Here is a 19,463-nt window from a genome sequence, read left to right as displayed (position 1 = left end):
CCTGTCCCTGAGCCACTTACTTACTATATTGAAAATAAAATAAGAAATATGTTTTCTGCTTTAATATCTACCTTAAATCACATTGCTAATTGCATATTGTACTTATTTGTAGCCTAAATACTAAAATTTGCACTTTGTACAATTTGCACAACTGTAATTTTGTAACTTTTGGAAATGCCAGTAAAAACTAGGCTGTGCCAGTAAATTTTGGGAGTTGTGTCAGTAAATTTCAGTCTGGCAACACTGCTTCCAACAGATAGTTCAGAAGTGTGTGCAGCTGAAATGACCAACCTACAGACTGGACATAACAAAACTAAGCTGTAAAAGACCAGGACAGGGATTACACTGAGACAGTCAATCTATTTTACTGTTCAGTACACACTAGTGGTAAATAAGAACAAGTTTTGTGTGTGCACCTGTTATTATATTCATAATTAATGAGTTTAACTTAGCAGTGCAGCTATGACTGCAAACATTGAAATGAAACTATATGGCTACTCCACGCTATTGTTCACAGACGCGCCGGTTGTCTCATGCTTGTAAAATGGCTCCTAATGTGGAAAGAATTGCTGAAGACTGGTCCAAAGTTTTATTGTACCCCTATTACCCCTATCGCTGAACAGTAAGGGCAATTTACTAAGACTGAAGCAGACAGAATCTGGAGTGAAAATTGAAAGTGAAAATTCATATCATTCACTACTAACTGAAGAGATAACTTCAACATAAAGTGCAAACTTCTTTGCAAAGTGAACTGCCTATTTTGCTTTAGTATATCCAGGGCTTTTTTTCAGCGGGAACGTGGGGGAACGCAGTTCTGGCACCTCCAGCAATGAATGTTCAGTGAATATAAAAAGTCTACACACCCCTGTTAAAATGTCAGGTTTATGTGATGTAAAAAACTGAGACAAAGATAAATCATTTCAGAACTTTTTCCACCTAATGTGACCTATAAACTGTACAATTCAGTTGAACAACAAACTTAAATCTTTTAAGTGGAGGGAAATAAAAATAAAGTAATATGGTTGCACAAGTGTGCACACTCTTAACCACTTCAGCACCAGGAAGAATTTACCCCCTTCCTGACCAGGCCATTTTTTTGCGATATGGCACTGCGTCGCTTTAATTGTCAATTGCGCGGTCTTGCAACGTTTTACCCAAACAAAATTGATGTCCATCTTTTTTCCCCCACAAATAGAGCTTTCTTTTGGTGGTATTTGATCACCTCTGCGTTTTTTTTTTTTTTGCGCTATAAACAAAAAAAGAGTGACAATTTTGAAAAAAACACAATATTTTGTGCTTTTTGCTATAATAAATATCCAAAAATTAAAAAAAAAAACAAAAACACATTTTTTCCTCAGTTTAGGTCGATATGTATTCTTCTACATATTTTTGGTAAAAAAAAATCACAATAAGCGTATATTGATTGGTTTGCACAAAAGTTACAGCGTCTACAAAATAGGGTATAGATTTATGGCATTTTTATTATTTTTTTTTACTAGTAATGGCGGTGATCAGCGTTTTTTATCATGACTGCAACATTGCGGCGGACAGATCAAACACTTTTTTGGGACCATTGACATTTATACAGCGATCAGAGCAAAAAATAGCCATTGATTACTGTATAAATGACACTGACAGGGAAGGGGTTAACACTAGGGGGGATCAGGGGGTTAACTGTGTTCCCTAGGTGTGTTCTAACTGTGGGGGGGGGGAACTGACTAGGGATGGAGACCGATCGGTGTTCCTACTTAGTAGGAGCACATGATCTGTCTCTACTCCCCTGAGAGACCCGGGATTTGAGTGTTTACACACACAGATCCTGATTCTCGCTCTGTCATGAGCGATCGCGGGTGCCCGGCTTTCTTCGCGCCCATCGGCTCCGGGGAGCTAAAGCGTCTTAAAGAGCCAACGTACAGCTACGACGGCTCGCGCAGGGGAGCCAACCTGCGGTAGTATAATGCCGCGTACACACGCTCTAAATTTCCGACAACAAATGTTCGATGTGAGCTTGTTGTCGGAAATTCCGACCGTGTGTAGGCTCCATCAGACATTTGTTGTCGGAATTTCCGACAACAAAAGTTTGAGAGCTGGATCTCAAAATTTCCGACAACAAAATCCGTTCTCGGAAATTCCGATCGTGTGTACACAATTCCAATGCACAAAATTCCACGCATGCTCGGAATCAAGCAGAAGAGCCGCACTGGCTATTGAACTTCATTTTTCTCGGCTCGTCGTATGTGTTGTATGTCACCACGCTCTTGACGTTCGGAATTTCCGACAACATTTGTGTGACTGTGTGTATGCAAGACAAGTTTGAGCCAACATCCGTCGGAAATAAATCCAGGATTTTGTTGTCGGAATGTCTGATCGTGTGTACGCGGCATAACTGCGGCGGCTGGTCCGGAAGTGGTTAAACTAATACTTTGTTGGCACACCTTTTGATTTTATTACAGCACTCAGTCTTTTTGGGGTATGAGTCTATCAGCATGGCACATCTTGACTTGGCAATATTTGTCCACTCTTCTTTGCAAAAACACTCCAAAGCTGTCAGATTATGAGGGCCTTTCCTGTGCACAGCCCTCTTCAGATCACCCCACAGATTTTCAATCGGATTTAGTTCTGGGCTCTGGCTGGGCCATTCCAAAACTTTAATCTTCTTCCGGTAAATCCATTCCTTTGTTGATTTGGATGTATGCTTTGGGTCATTGTCATGCTGAAAGATGAAGTTCCTCTTCTTGTTCAGCTTTCTAGCAGAAGCCTGAAGGTTTTGTGCCTAAATTAACTAGTATATGGAACTGTTCATAATTCCCTCTACCTTGACTAAGGCCACTGTTGCAGCTGAAGGAAAACAGCCCCAAAGCATGATGCTACCACCACCATGCTTCAATGTGGGTATGGTGTTCTTTTGGTGATGTGCAGTGTTGTCTTTGCGCCAAACACATCTTTTGGAAATATGGCCAAAAAGTTCAATCTTGGTATCATCAGACCATAACACGTTTTCCGACATGCTTTTGGGAGACTTCAGATGTGTTTTTGCAAAATTTAGCAGGGCTTGGTTGTTTTTCTTCGGAAGAAAATGCTTCCATCTTGCCACTCTACCCCATAGCCCAGACATATAAAGAATACAGGAGATTGTTGTCACATGTACCACACAGCCAGTACTTGCCAGATATTCCTGCACCTTCTTTAATGTTGCTGTAGGCCTCTTGTGGCAGCCTCCCTGATCAGTTTTCTTCTCGTCTTTTCATCAATTTTGGAGGGACGTCCAGTTCTTGGTAATGTCACTGTTGTGCCATATTTTTTCCACTTGATGATGACTGTCTTCACTGTGTTCCATGGTATAGCTAATTCCCTTGGAAAATCTTTTGTACCCTTTTCCCTGACTGATACCTTTTAACAATGAGATTACTCTGATGCTTTGGAAGTTCTCTGCAGACCATGGATTTTGCTGTAGGATGCGACTAAGAAAATGTCAGGAAAGACCTACTAGAACATCTGAACTTTATTTGGGGTTAATCAGAGACACTTTAAATTATGGCAGGTGTGTACTGACTTCTATTTAACATGAGTTTGAATGTGATTGCTTAACTCTGAACACAGCTACATACCCAGTTATAAGAGGGTGTGCACACTTATGCAACCACATTATTTTAGTTTTTTATTTTTACTTTCCCCCTAAAAGATTTCAGTTTGTTTTTCAATTGAGTTGTACAGTTTAGAGGTCACATTAAAGGTGGAAAAAGTTCTGAAATGATTTATCTTTGTCTCATTTTTACATCACAGAAACCTGACATTTTAACGGGGGTGTGTAGACTTTTTATATCCACTGTATGTAATGGCAAGAGGTACTGGGCTGTGCTGAAGGGTCATTGATGCTGGCTGCTGCATGAAACTGAAGATCTACGTAGCACTAACTCTCAGTGGAGCTGCTGGTTTAAAGCGGGCTGTTACCTTCACTCTCGATACCTATGTTTCACCGGCACCGGGTCTAGGGTCCCGTTGAGTTTACCTCTGGACGATGTAGGCACCAAACACTTGAGTATATTTTGCAATGCTTTATTGAACAAGTAATAAAGAAAGTAGCAGGAAAGAGGTAGAAGGAAAGTTGCAGGGAAGCTCAAATACCTTTCCTTAGTATTCTTTAGAACATTCTTTGGAATTGAACACTTGTAGTTGAATGCACTCCCCTTGTGGAATTCAATCTTTGCCCGCCCGGATAGGCCTCTCTCACTTGCCTAGCAGCCAGTACACAGCACGAACAAAAGTCTCTGCCACAGACTTGTTTGAAATAAAACCCGTACGATCCTCTGCCACAGGATGTATTGGTTTGCGATGAATGTCAGACACGGTACTTGAACTTTTAAGCCAACCCGGCAGTACTATGCAGTAAGATTACTTCAGGATACGTCCTCCAACCGAGTCACCAGGCCCCTCTCCAGACCAGCACTCTGCATGATCCTTCCATATAGGGTCCTCCCCTGGGATCTTCTCAGTTGTCCAGCTTCTTCACTCAGGATAGACAGCTCAGGACCATTCCTCTGCTGCTGTGGTAGGCCCCAGACAGGCTTCTGGGCCCACCCACTTGCCGCAGCAACGTGGGACCCCGGAACTGAGGACCATGAGGTGGTACTCTTAACGCATACCTGTCGGCCAGGAGGGCCAGCAGGTGGCTGAAAACGAACCCCTAAACATGGCGTCTGTCCCATAAATACCCTCTCCCAGAATGCAACTCGGAGGACCACCTCCACCGAGTTGTCTCTGGGACAGAGGAGCACTCATACGCTTCAACACCTGTCCTTTCCAACACCAGCCCATGGTGACAACGACACCCACCGGCACAGTGTGGAACTACATGCAACTCAGCCAAGCTGGAACAGAGGCAAATCTAACTTCACCTAACAAGTAACCCACAAGATTTACCTATCAGCGGTAGATTAAAAACCTACCAGCGCTACATCTATTTTTGCATGGCGGTCTATTATTGCTGGGGAGGTCTATTATTGTTGCTGGTGGGGAATGTTATTGCTGAGGGGAGAGGGCTTATGTTGCTGGGGGGGTCAATTGTTGCTGAAAGAAATCTACTGTTGTTTTTGGGGGGCATCTATTTTTGCGTGGCAGTCTATTGTTGCTGGTGAGGAATCTATTGTTGCTGGTTGGGCTTATATTGCTGGGGGGGTCAAATGTTGCTGGAATAGATCTACTGTTGAGGCAGGGGGTCTACTGTTGCTGGCTGCTGGAGAACCTATTGATGCTGGGCTAGCTGCTGGGAAATCTGTTGTTGCTGCCAGGGTCTATTGTTGTTGGGGGTCCATTGTTGCTGGGGGAAATATATTGTTGCTGATAAGGGTCTATTGCTGCTGGCTGTGGGACTTTACAGCTTATTGTTATTAACAAATTACTTACCACCACAAAATGATTCTTGGTTCTGTATTCTCTAAAAGGGGCGATACTGGGAGGTGGGTAGGGGTGGGACCAAGGGATGTTGCTCAGAGGTGGGTAGGGGGCTGAGACAAGAAGTGACTCAGAAGGGGGGAGTTCCTGAACCTATTCTTTGAGGGAAAAAAAGCACTGAGTATATCAACCTCAATGCCTCCCAGTCGCCGATCAAGTGACATTTGAAAAGCAATCCCCTATGGATGGCTCTTCAGAGGGTGACACGCAGTGGCGGCCGGTGGTATATTTTTTTGAGGAGGCGGCAAACAGTTCAAACCGGTCAGTCACCCACAACACTTACCCTGAGCTGCGCTTCCCTCAGGGTGACGGGCGGCGGCTTCCCCTGCCTCTCCTCCTCGGCATTATGGCGGTGTTCTCGCCATACGTCTCATATTCCGCATCATGGCAGTGTCCTCGCTGTGCATCTCCTCCCTCGGGCAATAGGGTTGCTTCTCCTTTTAGCCAATCAGGAAACAGGTCTCAGGACCCGCTACCTGATTGGCCGGGAGGCAGAATCAGTGTGACAATAGCAAATATTCATTCACTGTTGTCACATAACTGGGCGGGCTTCGGGCGCAGTGCTCTGCGCCCCAAGCCCACCCTTTTTTGAAGTCTATTACAGCTTCTGGCTCTAATCACTTGCTTAAAAAAAAAAAAAATCCCCCATAGGAATCCATGTGTCTGGCGCCCCTGCATGTAGATCAGGGGGCCGGACGCTTGGATAGAGGGGTTGCACCTGTGCTCTCCACTGGTGACACGTGTAAATGAGCCCTTAGAGGTGACAGAAAAGGATAAAGACATATCCACCTTTACTTCACGTCACACCCATATTTCACACCGTCCCTCCTCCAAGTTACCTGAATTTCGGGTTTTTTTTTGCTGCAACATCCTGTTGGCACACTGGCATATCATACATTCACAGACATATGTGAACGGGAAGACTACAAGTCCCATCTGCCATCGTGGCAGAGAGACTCACAGTATGCACTAATGTTACCACACTTGTAGTCCATTGTTTCCTTCCTTCAGGCCCATAACAGAAGGACTCCACCTGTGGCTGCAAACAATGCAGAGGCTTTTATATTGCACCCGCAATGCACTGAGCACTGTTTCAGAGCTCTACAAGCTTCAAAGCAACAATTTAATCAATACACTTTTTATTTTATGAATGTGTGTGCATTTATTATTTTTTTTTTTTTTTTTTGCAAAGGTGGACTATGACTTTAACCAATTCATAGCTAAAAGTGCAAACAACACCCATTGCATGCAGCCATGTCCAAAACCACTTGCTGGAAGCCAGTGCACCTGCGCTCGAATTTCAGTAGGTGGCAGCACTGTGCAGCACCATTTAATTCTTCCAATTCTTCGTGACGTCCCTGTTACCAAGGCAACAGAGAAACCTCCTTGCAGGACAGAAGCAGCGAATGCGCATGCGTATCGTCTTTCAGCACAGTTTTCTGCGCACGCGCAGTGTCTAGCCCCCTCAGGCAATAGCTTGTTATCACGCAGGCGCAGTGTTGCTTTAGTCACGCGCGTGTATGATTTTATTGATAAACAAGTAGAGGTGTAGGAAACGCGTGCCCTCTTTATTGATGTCGCTCCACGGTTCCCGCAAAACCCCGCGAGCTTCGCATACGACTCCAGCTGCCTACGCCTGATTACACGCATGAACGGGAACAGAGCCCACACTGTCATGCGTTTCTATGGGGACATAACTATCGACACCCCGCCTCTGTTCATATTGCTATGGCGACCCCTTATCCCTCCTCCCTCGAGTGCGAGGCTGCTAAGCCGGCCCCGCCTCCTCTCTCCCGCCCGTTTCCATGGCGATAGAGTGAACCCCGCCCCCTGTAGGCCTCCCGGTCTGTCTCCGCCAGAGGGCGCCCGTTCTCCGGACAAGCGGCGGCGCCATTCCGGTGAGAGAGATACCGCCAGATGGCGGCTTAGGATTGCTGCTCCCTGCCAGGCGCGGCCCGGGGCTTATTATTCCTATTATTATTATTTGCTATTTACCGGACCCCCCCACCAATCTGCCCCCCCCTACGGTATACGGCGGCGGGTGACGGGATATTATATACCCAGGCCGGGGGATTCGTTCCCCCCCTCATTTCTTTCCCTAGCGGAGCCTTTGTGCCCCTTACCCGAGGACGGGCGCTACCGGGAACCGTCCCCTGACCCCAGGCGGACTGCACGAGGAGGAGCGGAGGATCCGGGATGTTCTGCGGAGGTGAGGCGGCGGGATGGGATGGAGGCCGGAGCGCGGGAACCCGGGAGGGGGGGGAAGGGGAGGAGGAGGCAAAGCAGGCTTCCCGCCACCGGCTCATACCGGCACTCCTCCCCCCTCCTCCTCTCCCCGGGCCTGTGCCCACCACGGCAACATGGAGGACAGGGAGGGGGGAGGCGCCTGGACAGCATTGTGCTGGAGGGATGACGTGACTGGCTGCTCCACATCACTCTTCCCTGCTAGATTGTCAGCTCTGCGGCCCAGGCACTGCTGTCACTTCATACTTTGTGTGTATGCCTTGTAGATTGTCAGCTCTGCGGCCCAGGCACTGCTGTCACTTTATACTTTGTGTGTATGCCTTGTAGATTGTCAGCTCTGCGGCCCAGGCGCTGCTGTCACTCTATACTTTGTGTGTACGTCTTGTAGATTGTCAGCTCTGCGGCCCAGGCACTGCTGTCACTTTATACTTTGTGTGCCTTGTAGATTGTCAGCTCTACGGCCCAGGCGCTGCTGTCACTCTATACTTTGTGTGTATGTCTTGTAGATTGTCAGCTCTGCGGCCCAGGTGCCGCTGTCACTCTATACTTTGTGTGTATGTCTTGTAGATTGTCAGCTCTGCGGCCCAGGTGCCGCTGTCACTCTATACTTTGTGTGTATGTCTTGTAGATTGTCAGCTCTGCGGCCCAGGTGCCGCTGTCACTCTATACTTTGTGTGTATGTCTTGTAGATTGTCAGCTCTGCGGCCCAGGTGCCGCTGTCACTCTATACTTTGTGTGTATGTCTTGTAGATTGTCAGCTCTGCGGCCCAGGTGCCGCTGTCACTCTATACTTTGTATGTCTTGTAGATTGTCAGCTCTGTGGCCTAGTCCTCATACTATCACTTTGTTTCTTGGGAGGGACCCCCCCCCCCCGATCCAGGAAACCGTCCGCTCCATGGTGGAGGTCAGGGACCCCCGCTGTCGAGTCACTATGGCACCCCAAAAAAAATTACAAAAGCCCAAAGATGGTAGAAAACTGGGGTCTCCGAAATGTCATTTTGGGACTGTTGGGCTTCTGAGATCAGGGAGTGTACACCTCTTACTCTGGCAGCCTGTAGATTGTCAGCTCTGCGGCCCAGGCACTGTTGTCACTGGATACTTTGTTAGTCTTGTAGATTGTCAAATCTGTGGCCTAGTTCTCATACTGTCACTTTGTTGTCTTGGAGGGAAGCCTCAGATCTGTGGTGGAGCTCTTTATGTCAGAGATCTGGAACGCCCACTGTTAGGTCACTATGGCACCCCCAAAAAAAAATGACAAAAGCTCCGAAGCTTCATTCTGGGACTGTTGGGCTTCCAAGATCAGGGAGTGTACACCTCTTTCTCTGGAAGTCTGTAGCTACTCCATACTCTGCAGTCACTCCATACTTTGTATAGCTTTTAGATTGTCAGCTCTGTGGCCCAGACCTTGTACTGTCACTTTGTGTCTTGGGAGAGAAACCCCAAATCCAGAGTGCCGTCCGCTCCATGGTGGAGATCAGGGACCTCTGCTGTCATGTCAATATGGCACCCCGAAAAAGATGACAAAATCCCAAAGATGGTTGAAAACTGGGGGATCTAAAACTTTATTTTGGGACCATGTTGGGCTTCCTGGATCAGGGAGCGTACACCTTTTTCTGACGGCCTGTAGATTGTCAGCTCTGCGGCCCAGGCGCTGCTCTCACTGGATACTTTGTTTTAATCTTGTAGATTGTCAGCTCTGTGGCCTAGTCCTCATATTGTCTTTTTGTGTCTTGGAAGGAAGCTCCAGATCCGTGGTGGAGCTCTTTGTCGGAGATCTGGGACCCCCGCTGTCAGGTCACCATGGTACCCCAAAACAATAAAAGCCGATTAATGGTAGAAAACCGGAGGCTCCGAAACTTTATTCTGGGACTGTTGGGCTTCCTAGATCAGGGAGTGTAGATCTAATTCTCTGGCAGTCTGTAGATTGACACAGTCCTCATCCTGTCACTGGTATTAGTCCTGGTCCTTCAGAACTACCCATTGATTGAGGTTCATGGTGCAGCTCTTTGTCAGAACAGGTATGCCTGCTGATAAAGATAAATAAAGATTTTCATGGGATTCTGGAGTTTCTGGCTATGTGTTTTTTGGAGTTAAGTTGTCAATGGCTGGAAGCCATTTGAGCCAGAGCATCCAGTGAAGGACTCCACCCTTAATCTATGAGGTGTGTTCCCTGTTGTCAGCGCTGTCTTTGTGCTTTGCTTTCCTAGTTAGAAATTGCACACTTCGTTCTTTTTCAGCCTGTAGTTTGTCAGCTTTGTGGTACATGCCTCATCCTGTCACTGGTAGAAGTCGTGGTTCTTCAGAACTACACATTGATTGAGGTTCATGGCGGAGCTCTTTGTCACAGATCAGGGACACCCCGCTGTCATTTTACAGTGGTACCCGAAAAACTGGAGCCCAGAGTTTAGTGTAAATCCTAGCTTCCAAAACATGGTCCTGGTAAGGCCTTAGATGTCACTTCATCGTGACATCCCCAAAATTTGCAGCAGAATCCATTAGTTGGTAGAAAACTGGAGCTTCCGAAACGTAATTTTTGATTCCTGACTCAGAAATTGCACACTTCATTATTTTTCAGTAGATTGTCAGCTCTTTGGCAGAGTCCTCATGCTGTGTCCAACAGAATTAGAGGTTCTGAAAACCTAAATCTAGGACCGTATTTGGACTCCTTATGCTTTCTGGCAGCCTGTAGATTGAGAGCTCTGTGGCGCAGTCATCATGCTGTCGTTTTGTGTCATGGAGGAAAGCCCCAGATCTGTAGAGCTGTCCACTCTGTGGTGGAGCTCTTTGTCAGAGTTCATGGACACCCCGCATTCAGTTTGCAATGGCACCCCAAAAACAGGAGACAGAACCCAATAAATGGCAGAGAACTGGAGGTCCCAAAACCTAAGTTTGGATTCCTGATTCAAAGATTGTACACTGCGTTCTTTTTAAGCTTGTAGATTGTCGGCTCTGTGAGTTCTCATCCTGTGTCTTTGGTAGAAGTCCTGGCTCTTTAGAACTATCCATTGTCTGTGCTTTGTGGCGGAACTCCTTGTCAGTGTTTAGCTTTACAGAGACCTCCACTGTAACTTTACCATGGCACCCGGAAAATAGGAAGCAGAACCCAGTAGATGTCAGAACTGGAGTTTCTGAAACCAAACCCATCAATTTAATTTGCAAAAAACTGTTCTGTTTCTGTCATGCTTAGAATGTTAACTGTCACATTTGCTTGTTCTGTTCCAAGCTGTCATACCATCAAATGGCTGGTGTCATAAATGATCACATGAGAAGGACCATGGTATTTGCAGATCAGAGGCTAAGATGGCAGCGTCCTTGGCTAAAAAAGATAGGAAATTTAAAGTTCCCCTTTAAGTTTGGATTCCTGGCTCGAAGATTGCACACCTCCATTTCTTTAGCAGCCTGTAGATTGTCCGCTTTGGGGCTTAGTCCTCATCCTGTGTCTTTGGTTGGCTCTTTAGAACTTTCCACTGACTGTACTCATGACGGAGCTCCTTGTCAATATTTAGCTTTACAGATATGCTGTCGCTTCACAATGGTACCCCAAAAAGAGATAAAGGCCCAAAGATGATACAAAACTGTTGGTTCCAAAACCTATTTCTGTGGCCATGTTTGGCTTCCTGGCTTGGGGATTGCACGCTTTTCTCTGGCAGCCTATTGATTGTCAGCACTGTGCACAGTCCTCACGGTGTCACTTTGTGTTTTGAAGGGAAGCCCCAGATCCGCAGAGTTGTCCGCTTCTTGGTGGAGCTCTTTGTCAGAGATCATGGACACCCTGTTGTCAGTTTACAATGGCACCCCAAAAACAGACAGCAGAAGCCCTGAGATTGCTGTAAGTGTTAGCTCCCAAAACTTAGTCCTGGTACCTGTCTACCTTTCCAGAGGCCTTTGTCACTTCACCAGGGCACCCTGTAAATAGGAAGCGGAACCCAATAGATGGAGATCTGATGGTTCCGAAACCTAAGTTTGAATTCCTGATGCAAAGATTGCACACTTTGTTCTTTTTCCGCCTGTAGATTGTCAGGTCTGTGGCAGAGTTCTCATCCTCTGTGTTTGGTAGAAGTCCTGGCTCTTTAGAACTATCTATTGTGCTTCATGGCACAGCTCCTTATCAGTGTTTAGCTTTACAGAGACTTCCTCCGCTGTCCCTTCACTATGGCACCCTGAAAATATGAAGGAGAACCCAATAGATGGCACAGAACTGGGGGTTCAGAAACTTAAAGCAGAACTAAACCCATCAATTTAACAGTTTAGAAAATCAGTTCTGTTCTTGGCATGCTGGGAATGCTAACAGTCACATTTGCTTCTTCTCTGAACTAAACTGTCACACCATCAAATGTCTGGGGTCATAACTGATTATATGTGCAGGACCATGGCAGTTTCAGATCAAGCAGAAGCCAAGATGGCAGCTTCCCTGGGTGAAAAGGATAGTTCCGCTTCAAGTTTGGATTCCTGGCTCGAAGATTGCTCGCCTCTTTCTTTAGCAGCCTGTATATTGTCAGCTCTGTGACATAGCCCTCATCCTGTGTCTTTGGTAGAAGTCTTGGCTCTTTAGAACTATCCACTGACTGCACTTCATGGCAGAGCTCCTTGTCTCTGTTTAGCTTTACAGAGACTTCTACTGTCACTTCGCCACGGCACCCCAAAAAGAGATAAAAACCAAAAGATGTTACAAAACTGGAAGTTCCAAAACCTAATTCTGGGGCTGTATTTGGTATCCTGGCTCAGGAGTGCACACTTCTCTGGCAGCCCTTAGATCGTTAGATTTGTGCACAGTCCTCATGTTATCACTTTGTGTTTTGGAGAAAAGCCCCAGATCTGTAGAATTGTCCCCTTCATGGTGGAGCTCTTTGTCAGAGATCACAGACGCCCCACTGTCACTTTACAATGGCACCCCAAAAACAGGAGGCAAAAGCCCTGAGACTGATGTAAATCCTAGCTCCCAAAACTTAGTCCTGGTATCAGTCCAGCCTTCTGGAGGCCTCCGCTGTCACTTTACCATAGCACCCCATAAATAGGATGCTGAACCCAATAGATGGTGGAGAACTGGAGGTTCTGAGACTTTGGATTCCTGATTCAGATAATCCTTCTTTACCAGTCTATAGATTGTCAGCTCTGTTGCACATTCCTCATTCTGCGTCTTTTGGTAGACCCTAGTCTAGCTACCTAGTTCTAAAGTCCTAACTCTTTATAACTATCCACTGACTGCAATGCATGACGAAGCTCCTTGACAGCGTTTAGTTTTACAGGTTTTTTTTTTTTCATGGCACCCCAAAAAGATCACAAAAGCCGAATGATAGAAAACTGGAGGTTCCAAAACCTAATTCTTGGGCCATGTTTGGCTTCCTGGCTCTGGGATTGCACATCGTTCTCAGGCAGCCTGTAGATTGTCAGCTCTGATACATAGTCCTCATCCTGCTTCTTTGGTTTTTTTTGTAGGGAAGCCCCAGATTCGTAGAGCTGTCAACTGATTGTACTCCATGGTGGAGCTCTTGAGGTCACTGTTTCGATTTGTATAGAAAGAAATGTGAGCTTCCAAAATTATATCAATGGTACCAACTCTGCCTACCAGAGACCTCCATAGTCAGCTTACCATAGCACCCTAAAAAGAGGGAGTGGAAGCCAATAGAACTGGAGGTTCTGAAAAATGAAATCTGGGACCATATTTGGACTCCTGTTGCTTTCTGGCAGTCTTTAAATTTGTAGCTCTGTGGCACAGCCATCACGCTGTCATTTTGTGTCTTGGAGATCTGCAGAGCTGTCCACTCTGTGGTGGAGCTCTTTGTCAGAGATCAGGGGCACCCCTCTGTTAGTTTACAATGGCAAGCCAATAGATGGCAGAGAACTGGAGGTTCCAAAACCTGAGTTTGGATTGCTGATTCAGAGATTGCACACTTTTTCTTTTTCAGCCTGTAGATTGTCAGCTCTGTGGTAGACTTCTCATCCTGTGTCCTTGGTAGAAGTCCTGGCTCTTTAGAACTATCCACTATATGTGCTTCATGGCAGAGACCTTGTTAGTGTTTAGCTTTACAGAAACCCCCTCTGTCACTTCACCATGGCACCCTGAAAATAGGAAATGGAATCCAATAGATGGAGAACTGGAGGTTCTGAAACTCTCAAGTTTGGATTCCTGACTCAGAGATGGCACACCTCGTTCTTTGGCAGCCCATAGATTGTCAGCTCTGTGGCACAATTTTCATTCTGTTACTTTGTGGCATTTGTAGAACTGGCTCTTTAAAACCATCCACTAAATGCGCTTCATGTTTGTCAGCGTTTAATTTTACAGAGACCTTCACTGTCACTTCACCATAGCACCCCAGAAAGAGATAACAAAAGTTGAAAGATGGTAGAAAAGTGGGCCTTCGAGAATCTATGGCACAGTCCTTATCCTGCCACTTTGTTTTCTTTAGGGAAGCCCCAGATCTGTAGAGCTGCCATCTGACTGCACTCCACAGTGGAGCTCTCTGTCAGTGTTTACATTGGTACTTAGGAAAATCCAAGCTTCCAAAACTTGTTGCAATCCTACCTACCAGAGACATCCTCTGTCAGTTTACTATAACACCCCAAACAAAGGGAGTGGAAGTCAAGAGATGGCAGTGTACTAGAGGTTCTGAAACTTAATTCTGGGACCATCTCTCTTTCTGATTGACTGAAAATCGTCAGCTCTGGGACAAAGTTTCTCATGTTTTGTGATTTGGAGGGAAGCCCCAGATCTGTAGAGCTGTCCTATGATGCATTTCGTGGTGGTTGTTTGTCAGTAATCAGTCCTACAGAAACCTCCACTGTCAGTTTACCAAAGCACCCCAAAAAGAGGTAGCTGACGCCTATAAATTGGCATGGTGGGAACTTGAGGTTCTCAAACGCAATTCTTGCAATGTTTGGCATCCTTGCACACACCTTACTCTGGTAGCCTGTAGGTTGTCAACACTATGGCACAGTCCCCATTGTGTCACTGACAGGGCAGGAAATCCCATGGCTTTGAACCTCAGCTGCAGGTTATCATAGCACCACAAAAGAGATAGTAGAAGCCATTATATTAGTATAGGAGAAAAAACTTCTCATACCAATGCATCATTTCAGAGACCTCAGCTGTTTACTGAAGCCCCCTGAAAGGGGCAGGGGGAAGAAGCCAATAGATAACTGAGAACAGGAGGTTCTAAAACCTTAATTCTGGGTCTGTCAGCTTCAGCGATTGTACAACTTTCTCTGGCAGTCTGTAGATTGTCAGCTCTTCCGCATAGTTCAAATCTTGTCACTTTTTGGCTTGGAGGGAAGCTACTAGGGCTGCAACTATTATTTTCACAATTGATTAGTTGGTCGATTATTGTTTCGATTAATCGGTTAATAACCTGGTGTATAATTTAGTTAATATGTAAAGTTTTTAAAAAAATTTAAAAAAAGCAATTTATTCTTAAATACAGTATCTATATGCAGTGGTAAATATAAACAACCAACTATATGGTTAGGGAGCAAAATATTGAATCCACTCTGAGAAAAACAGACAGAAGAGAGATACTGTATATACACTATTAGAGGAGATATACTGTATACACTAGTAGAAGAGAAATAGTTTTTTGGTCAATTTGTTGTTGGGCAGATTAAAAAATACAAATTGCTGCAAAAACGCATTACATGCTTTTCTGCAGCTTCTCCATTGAAGTATATTGAACCAAAAAAGCACTGTTTTGTGTTAAAAAAAAGAAGTCCCTGACCCTTTCCAAATATGCAGCGGCTGAAAAAAAAGCATAGATGTGAACGTGTCCCATAGAAAACCATGTTAAATGAACTGTAGTGTGTTTCTGCAAAAAACACAAAGATGTGAACCAGGTCTAAGACGTTTAGTAACATATTGGGGTTAAAAAAAACTAAAATGAGCCCTTTATAGTACAAAAAAAGCAAATAATCGCTACTGTAAGGGGTTCATTTTTTTACTGTAGAACTGTGAAAATAATATTTACAGATTATTTGCTCTTTTTGTACTATAAAGGGCTAATTTTATTATTTTTAACCCCATTATGTTACTGGCCGATAAATCTATTATGAAAATAGTAATCGATTAATTTCATAATCGATTAGTTGTTGATTAATCGATTAGTTGTTTTAGCCCTAGAAGCTACTAATCTGTAGAGCCATCCAGTGACTGTGCTGTTTACCATAGCACACAAAAAAAGGGTAGCAGAAGTCAATAGATTGGTATAGGGGAAAATCTGAGCTTCTAAACGTAATCCTGGTACCAGTTCAATCTTTCAGAGATCTCCGCTGTCAGTTCACCCTAGCACCCTAAATTGGTGTGTTGGACAACCTGATATCCTGATGCTTAGTTTTGGGACCATGTTTTGCCTCCTGACTCGGAGATTGCCCATATTTTCCCTTGGAAGTCTATAGATTGTGTCAGCTTTTTAGTACAGTTCTTATCCTGCCACTTTGTGGCTTAGGTGAAAGTCAAAACTTTTTAGAACTATTTACTGACTGCTCCCTTTGCTTGAATTCATTATGGCAGTGTCGGTGTTTAGCTTTTCTGGGACCTTAGCTGTCGGTTTTAACTTTGAAACCCAAACAGAGGTAACAAAAGAAGACCACTGTGGTTAATAACAACTTGATGTTTTCACTGAGACCACCACTGATATGACAGCCCATAGATTGTCAGCTTAGCAGGTTACTATGCAGCATGTTTTGGTCATGGTTGCTTTTTGTTTTTTTGGGCCCAAGTGTTATGGAACTTTAGAAGAAGGAAAGACTTCCAACAGAATAAATGACTCCAACTTTGAGGTGAACCTTTTCAGAGTCCTTTATGCGTTGGGGCAACTGCTATGTACCAGAAGAGCAAGACTGAGTAGGTCTCAGAATTGGGTTTTATCACATGCCTTTAATCTATTGGTCAACACTTTTAGTGACTCACAAAAAAAAAAAAAAAAAAAAAAAAAAAAGACCCTAAAAATGTTGTTTACAGTAAAGTTGGTCATACAGTGCTCAAATTTGTTGTTGGGTCAGTCGCATTTCAAGCATTATATGGCCCTGCTGGCGCCACCCCATTCAAGGAAAGTTGATTGTTTTATGGACTTTTGTCAAGAGAGGGTGTCATAAACGTATCAGCCCAACAGTGCCTGAATCCAGTCAGATGCTAACACTGTTCAGATATCCTGACAGACGGTGGTCCTGGTTGTCAGAAAACAATAGCCCAGCAGGGATTCCTCCATCTGCACTGTTAGCGTGGATGGAGAAATCTGTTATTTCTTTTGTTCAGGCTGAATGAAAGATCTTCAGATATAGGGCAAAGAGACAAACTGGAAATATTAGTAGCAGCTAGTCAGATTAATTTCACTGCAAAGTGAATTTTGATTGGTTGCCATTGTTGCACTTTACCTAATTGTATAAGCTTGTCATTCTTTCTAAAATAGAATTAAGCTTTTGCCCTGTATAGAAATTTATAGGTCAGTCTTTCTCAACCTTTTTAACATGGGGGGACCTTTAAAATAACTTTCCAGTGTTAGGGAACCCCTGCTAATAACGTATATACTTGAGTATAAGCCGACCCGAATAGAAGCCGAGGCACCTAATTTTACCACAAAAATCTGGGAAAACGAATTGACTCGAGTATAAGCCTAGGGTGAGAAATGCACAGCTAATGTAAGTGGAAAAGAGGGTCAACAATGCCCATTAGCAGCCATAGGTCCCCCGAACTTCAAACTCGGTAGTTAAGGGTTTCTAGATGCCCCCTAGCTGCAGCCAAAATGTTGGGTCTCTGGATCCAAAGGGTCCCGAAATGACATTGCTGCAGATGGACACAGTTGACCAACTTTGGGGCCCTGTATCTCGGGGCCACTTGGTGCTAGGAACCCCAAATTTGGTGTGCCCAGTGGAGCTAGCACTACAACATATCTAAAGCTGGGGTTCCTAGCACCAAGTAGTCCTGAGATATGGGGCCCCAAAGTCGGTTCGGAAAATGTCATTCTGTGCTGCAGAAAAGTGCTTGACATTTTCTGAACCGATTTTGGGGCCCCGTATCTCAGGGCCACTTGGTGCTAGGAACCCTAGTTTTGGTTATCTTGTAGTGCTAGTTCCGCTGGGTTTGCGCACCAAATTTGGGGTTCCTAGCACCAAGTGGCCCCGAGATACGGGGCCCCAAAATCAGTTCGGAAAATGTCAAGCACTTTTCTGCAGCAGAGAATGACATTTTCCGAACCGACTTTGGGGCCCCGTATCTCAGGACCACTTGGTGCTAGGAACCCCAGGTTTGGATATGTTGTAGTACTAGTTCTACTGGGTTTGGGGTTCCTAGCACCAAGTGGCCCTGAGATACGGGGCCCCAAAGTTGGTTCGGAAAATGTCATCATCTGCTGCAGAAAAGTGCTTGACTTGAGTATAAGCCGAGGGGGGCATTTTCAGCACAAAAAAAATGTGCTGAAAAAATCGGCTTATACTCGAGTATTAGAGCTGCACAATTCTGGCCAAAATGAGAATCACGATTTTTTTTGTAAAATCTTTCACATTATACAAAAAAAAGGGCTAACTTTACTGGTTATTTTTTTTTTTTTTTTTTTTTAATTCATTGCATTTGAAAGACTGCTGCGCAAATACTGTGTGACATAAAATATTGCAACAACCACCATTTTATTCTCTAGGGCAGTGATGGCAAACCTTGGCACCCCAGATGTTTTGGAACTACAATTCCTATGATGCTCATGCACTCTGCAGTGTAGGTGAGCATCATGGGAAATGTAGTTCCAAAACATCTGGAGTGCCAAGGTTCGCCTTCACTGCTCTAGGGTGTCTACTAAAAATATATATATATAATGTTTGGGGGTTCTAAGTAATTTTCTAGCAAAAAAAAAATGATTTTAACTTGAAACCAACAAATGTCAGAAAAAGGTTTAGTGTTTAAGTGGTTAAACTTTTTTCACTTACACACACACACACACAGTCTATTCCATTGACAAATTGTTACAATGTTTATACTTAGTTCAACTGATAAAGAATGTTTTGATTCTTGGCAGACTGCCCAGTTTTTCTCTTCCTTTCTTTTGGCTGTGGCTTCAGAAGAGCAGAGAGAATTCTTTGCATAGAAAGAATTGTTGAAACACTTTAATAGAAAGAATTGTGAAACACTTTAGTAAAGATCGCGATAACGATTCTTGACGATTAATTGTGCAGCTCTATCAAGTATATATGGTACTTTATGTACAACTCATAGTACATTAGTCTAGTGGTTAGTTAGAAGAATGCTTCTTACATTTGTAGTCAGTGGGAAAAATACTCCCTTGAATCAAGGGTTTTTTTTTTTTTTTGGACACTGCGCCGGTCCTGAGGAGCTGCAGGCAGGAGTTTTTAGGTGAGGCCGCGGCGTCCGGCCTCGCGGACTAGGCCGAAGCCGCGGCCTCACCTAAAAACTCCTGCCCGCAGCTCCTCAGCACCGGCGCGGTGTCAGCGCCGGTCCTGGTGAAAAAAAAAATCTAAAAAAATCGATTTGCTGAAATTTTGAATCGATTTGACCTCTCAACTCGATTTAAATTGATATTTTCCCCAGCCCTACCTCTGAGTCAGTACACAAATCCAGAATTTACAGCTCCCCAGTTGTCTGTCCAATATAATGACTAAATGCCATTGTAATTCTTGTTTGCCATTGGTCTGGGTCCACTTGTTGGCTTTGCCTTTGTTGTGGCGCTCTGAATCATCAGGCTACCGATGACCCCAAAAGGGTTTTCAGATTGCAGCAGTTTCCAATACACCTCATTCTATTTTCACGCTAATTGAGGAAATGTTCAGTGTGACCT

The 19,463-nt window shown here is 44.6% G+C and overlaps 1 protein-coding gene across 5 annotated transcripts in view; it reads left to right on the top strand.

Annotated features, from left to right (window-relative positions):
- Positions 1 to 19,463, top strand: part of STAG1 (STAG1 cohesin complex component) — a 335,198-nt gene that overhangs the window by 56,914 nt on the left and 258,821 nt on the right. For 2 of the 5 annotated variants that reach the window (XM_073625487.1, XM_073625485.1), the window contains exon 1: positions 7,331 to 7,349. The exons of 1 other annotated variant lie outside the window; for it this stretch is intronic. The gene's annotated coding sequence lies outside the window, so the exon portion shown is untranslated. 2 more of the 5 variants (XM_073625484.1, XM_073625483.1) reach the window with 1 other exon arrangement.

Source organism: Aquarana catesbeiana, linkage group LG04, assembly GCF_042186555.1.
Source record: "Aquarana catesbeiana isolate 2022-GZ linkage group LG04, ASM4218655v1, whole genome shotgun sequence".
Classification (NCBI taxonomy): Eukaryota; Metazoa; Chordata; class Amphibia; order Anura; family Ranidae; genus Aquarana; species Aquarana catesbeiana.
The sequence above is the reverse complement of the archived record's forward strand: the minus strand, read 5'-3'. Positions and strand labels throughout refer to the sequence as shown.